This window comes from Notolepis coatsorum, assembly GCF_963971535.1.
Source record: "Notolepis coatsorum genome assembly, contig: SCAFFOLD_101, whole genome shotgun sequence".
Taxonomy (NCBI): domain Eukaryota; kingdom Metazoa; phylum Chordata; class Actinopteri; order Aulopiformes; family Paralepididae; genus Notolepis; species Notolepis coatsorum.
Window position 1 is genome coordinate 699,221 of NW_028174323.1, and position 5,000 is coordinate 704,220.

A 5,000-nucleotide genomic window follows, 5' to 3' on the forward strand; every position below is an offset into this window, starting at 1 on the left:
GCTACACTAATATTATAATATTATACTATAAGACGTCGCCATCCCTTTCGTACCAACCGTTGCCCTTATTGGATTATTTATGTTGACGAAACTGATGAGTTATATTCATTGTTCCAATGAATTCATTCATTGCCAGTGTTCCAGTATAAAGCACACCGTACATGAGTAGAGCTCCGGACTCATTACCGGCCTGTCTCGCCCGCTCCGTTGGGGAGGTGGAGCATGAGCGCATGCGATGGTACCCGAAAGATGGTGAACTATGCCTGGGCAGAACTGAAGGCTGCTGTCGGAAAGTGGTGTTGTTGTCCAGCAGGGGGCACTCTGTCCTCTGGACTAGTCAGTAACAATGCCCCTGTAGTGTTACGGTGATAGGGACACCGTACAGCTGCGAGTGCTGTCCTTTGGATGAGACGCTAAACCGAAGTCCTGACTGAATTCGGTTCGTTAAGGAACCCAGGACGCCTATCGTAAAGAGTAGGGCGTTCTCCGACGTTCCGGGCCAAATTCCCAATCAGGTCTCTGACATCAAGGCCACCTAATCATCCCTTCCCCTTAATTGGCTGATATCAATCCCTGTCTCCTGAGCCGTTCAGCCATTGTGTGTAGTGTGATGTGTGCCTGGTGCCAGTGTATGGTAGTCATTGTGTAGTGTGATGTGTGTCTGGTGCCAGTGTATGGTAGTCAGTGTGTAGTGTGATGTGTGTCTGGTGCCAGTGTATGGTAGTCATTGTGTAGTGTGATGTGTGTCTGGTGCCAGTGTATGGTAGTCATTGTGTAGTGTGATGTGTGCCTGGTGCCAGTGTATGGTAGTCAGTGTGTAGTGTGATGTGTGCCTGGTGCCAGTGTATGGTAGTCATTGTGTAGTGTGTGCCTGGTGCCAGTGTATGGTAGTCAGTGTATAGTGTGATGTGTGCCGGGTGCCAGTGTATGGTAGTCATTGTGTAGTGTGATGTGTGCCGGGTGCCAGTGTATGGTAGTCATTGTGTAGTGTGATGTGTGCCTGGTGCCAGTGTATGGTAGTCATTGTGTATAGTGTGATGTGTGCCGGGTGCCAGTGTATGGTAGTCATTGTGTAGTGTGATGTGTGTCTGGTGCCAGTGTATGGTAGTCATTGTGTAGTGTGTGCCTGGTGCCAGTGTATGGTAGTCATTGTGTAGTGTGATGTGTGCCTGGTGCCAGTGTATGGTAGTCATTGTGTAGTGTGTTGTGTGTCTGGTGCCAGTGTATGGTAGTCATTGTGTAGTGTGATGTGTGCCTGGTGCCAGTGTATGGTAGTCATTGTGTAGTGTGATGTGTGCCTGGTGCCAGTGTATGGTAGTCATTGTGTAGTGTGATGTGTGCCTGGTGCCAGTGTATGGTAGTCATTGTGTAGTGTGATGTGTGCCTGGTGCCAGTGTATGGTAGTCATTGTGTAGTGTGATGTGTGCCTGGTGCCAGTGTATGGTAGTCATTGTGTATAGTGTGATGTGTGCCGGGTGCCAGTGTATGGTAGTCATTGTGTAGTGTGTTGTGTGTCTGGTGCCAGTGTATGGTAGTCATTGTGTATAGTGTGATGTGTGTCTGGTGCCAGTGTATGGTAGTCATTGTGTAGTGTGTTGTGTGTCTGGTGCCAGTGTATGGCAGCCATTGAGCCTGCGTAGCCCATGGTTGGGTGCTACCAGTGGTGGTGAAGGAGGCCATTTCCACCCTACATTGTAACGTGCTTTGAGTGTCTAGAAAAGCGCTATATAAATGCAATTCATTATTATTATTATTATTATTATTATTATTATTATTATTATTATTACCGTGGATTGTGCTGAGAAAGGACTCTATCGATCGACAACGTCATTGGTAAACAGGAAAAAGGTTCAAAAATTCTGAACTTACCCTTTAAATGATGGCCATACCCTTATAAACCAAGCTTCCACAAACACACACAAACAAGCCAAAAGATATCATTCAGATGTTGTGCTTCCTGCTCCAGCTCCCTCGGGATTCCACCCTGCTGTCGCTCACATGTTTCCTAGAGATGTACTTATTTCTTTAAAGGGGAGACAGTGGCTCGGGGAGGTAGAGCAGTCGTCTGGCAATCCAGAGGTTCCCGGTTAGATTCCCACTCCTCCCGGGCAGCGTGTCGATGTGTCCTTGAGCAAGACACTTAACCCCTTAATTGGTCCCGATGAGCAGGTCGGCACCTTGCATGGTTGCCTCCGCCGTCGGTGTGTGAATGTGTGAGTGAATGTATGAGTGAATGTGTGAGTGAATGGGTGAATGTGAGTAACAAATTGTAAAGCGCTTTGGATAAAAGCACTATATAAAAAAGCAGCCATTTCAAATCCACTGATTCTCATCGTCTCTTTACATGTACATGTGCAGCAACAGCAGCAGCATCAGTATCCATGGTTACTGGCTCCATCTCTTCATCGCCATCATCACCATCATCATCATCATCATCACGGCCGCACCAGCTATCATCGATTTTCCCTCTAAAGACAAGATCTCCCGTTGCTCATGCCAGGTAACTCGTACTCCTTTGAATGAACTTCTTCAGACTAAGGTGACAGTGATGGGCAATGAGGTGTCATAAATCATTTTGACGAGACCACCATTGTGACAGATTTGCTGGTGATTTTACCCAGCTGAGATAGCCTACAGATAGCCTATAGCCTACAGATAGCCTACACTACAGTGTACAGATAGCCTATAGCATACAGATAGCCTACAGATAGCTTACAGATAGCCTACAGCGTACAGATAGCCTATAGCGTACAGATAGCCTACAGATAGCTTACAGATAGCCTACAGCGTACAGATAGCCTACAGCGTACAGATAGCCTATAGCGTACAGATAGCCTACAGATAGCTTACAGATAGCCTACAGCGTACAGATAGCCTACAGCGTACAGATAGCCTACAGATCGCTTACAGATAGCCTACAGCGTACAGATAGCCTACAGCGTACAGATAGCCTATAGCCTACAGATAGCCTACAGATAGCCTATAGCCTACAGATAGCCTATAGCATACAGATAGCCTACAGATAGCTTACAGATAGCCTACAGTGTACATATAGCCTACAGATAGCCTATAGCCTACAGATAGCCTACAGTGTACAGATAGCCTATAGCCTACAGATAGCCTATAGCATACAGATAGCCTACAGATAGCCTACAGTGTACAGATAGCCTATAGCCTACAGATAGCCTATAGCATACAGATAGCCTATAGCCTACAGTGTACAGATAGCCTATAGCCTACAGATAGCCTATAGCATACAGATAGCCTACAGATAGCCTATAGCGTACAGATAGCCTACAGATAGCATATAGCCTACAGATAGACTATAGATAGCCTAAAGATAGCCTATAGCGTACAGATAGACTATAGATAGCCTAAAGATAGCCTATAGCGTACAGATAGCCTACAGATAGCATATAGCCTACAGATACTCGCCGTGATACTCAATACTCAACATGAATCAGCTGTATTCATTCCCAAACCCAAATATAAATTCTGATATATACTGTAGGTAGTTTGAATAATGCTGTTGGGTGTGTGTTTACCAATGGTGAGCAGCTGTATCTTCTCATCATCTCATCTCACTCAACCGTTTAAATGACATTGAACCGTTTAAATGACATTGAAACAACAGCGCCTCAGGAGGTAGAGCAGTCGTCTGGAAGTGTCCTTGAGCAAGACCCTTAACCCCTAATTGCTCCCGATGAGCAGGTTGGCACCTTGCATGGTTGCACGACTACGCTGTTGTTGTGTGAATGTGTGAGTGAACGGGTGAACGAGAGGCATAAGTTGTAAAGTGCTTTGGATAAACGCTGATATATGAATGCCGTCCAACTACATTTGTTATTAAACACCCTTAGACCCGCCACCTCATTTTGCCTGCACTCGAGGCCTACTCCACTACTACCCCACCCGTGACGAGCTTAGCACTGCCCTCTTTACGTCTTGTAAACAGATTAGGCGGTGATGGTTTACAGACACGCCAAGAGTAAATATCCACTATTCTTAATCCATCCCTAAAAAGATTCAACATCGTAGTAGTCGATGACACATTCCTTAAGAGAACAGGGACAAAGAGACTGCTTTGTGAAATCATGTCCCCGAGGCAACTGTCATTATAGAGGAATAACCCGGCCTGTTCCTCGATCCATTTAATTTAGAACGAGGAGGGGAGAAAAAAAGAAGAAAAAACCAGGAGGCAAGGGGCGATAAAGAGAATAGGAATCACAATGGAAAAAAACAGCTGGAGAGAAAATTTATAAATAAATAAAACAAATTGGAGGTGAGAGGGTCGAGTTATTTGGGGGGTTTTCAATCTTTCCGAGAATGTTTTATTTTAAGGTGTCCGTTTTCGTCTCGTCCCTGGTGTTCATCAGCCTCGATCTCCTCATTATAGGAATCACAAACGGAGACGTATGTGACAGAGACGCAGAATGACCTTGAACTACATACGGCGCTGCTTTACCGCGCGCTCCGTGATCCATATTATCACAGTTTCCCCTCCAGCCGCGCGGAGCCTGTGGCTCACACTGACGATAGCTGCGCGCGGTGGTGGAGTAAAAAAAAAAGTGTATTTTTACTCAAGTACTTAAGTAGGGCGGCTGAGTGGCGCAGTGGGCAAGGCGCTCGCCACTAACGCAGGAGACGCTGGGTTCGAGCTGCAGCTCTCTGCGTTGCTACCGGCTTGGCCGGCCGTCATACTAACACAATTGGCAAGTGTTAGAGGGTGGGGAAGCCGGTGGGTGGACGTTGTGGACAGCGACTCCTACAGGTCGGTTGGGTGACGCCTGTGCGGCGGAAACAGGAAGTATCGGGGGCGGCGTGAGCCTCCCACGCGTTACTCCTCCTCGCCACTGAGAGTTCGAGCTGCTGCGGTGAAAAGATGCGACAGGCTGCCTCCTCGTGTACCGGAGGGGACACGTGATGCAAGGGTTCTATCCTCACTATAACCGACCAGTGGGAGGCATAGTCTAGCAACGTTCGAGACAGGGGAGGGGAGA

General features: G+C 47.0%; 1 protein-coding gene across 1 annotated transcript in view; it reads left to right on the forward strand.

Annotated features, from left to right (window-relative positions):
* The window catches only part of LOC311247583 (metabotropic glutamate receptor 5-like), a gene marked incomplete at both ends in the record, with an annotated part of 119,020 nt that overhangs the window by 33,947 nt on the left and 80,073 nt on the right, over nt 1-5,000 (forward strand).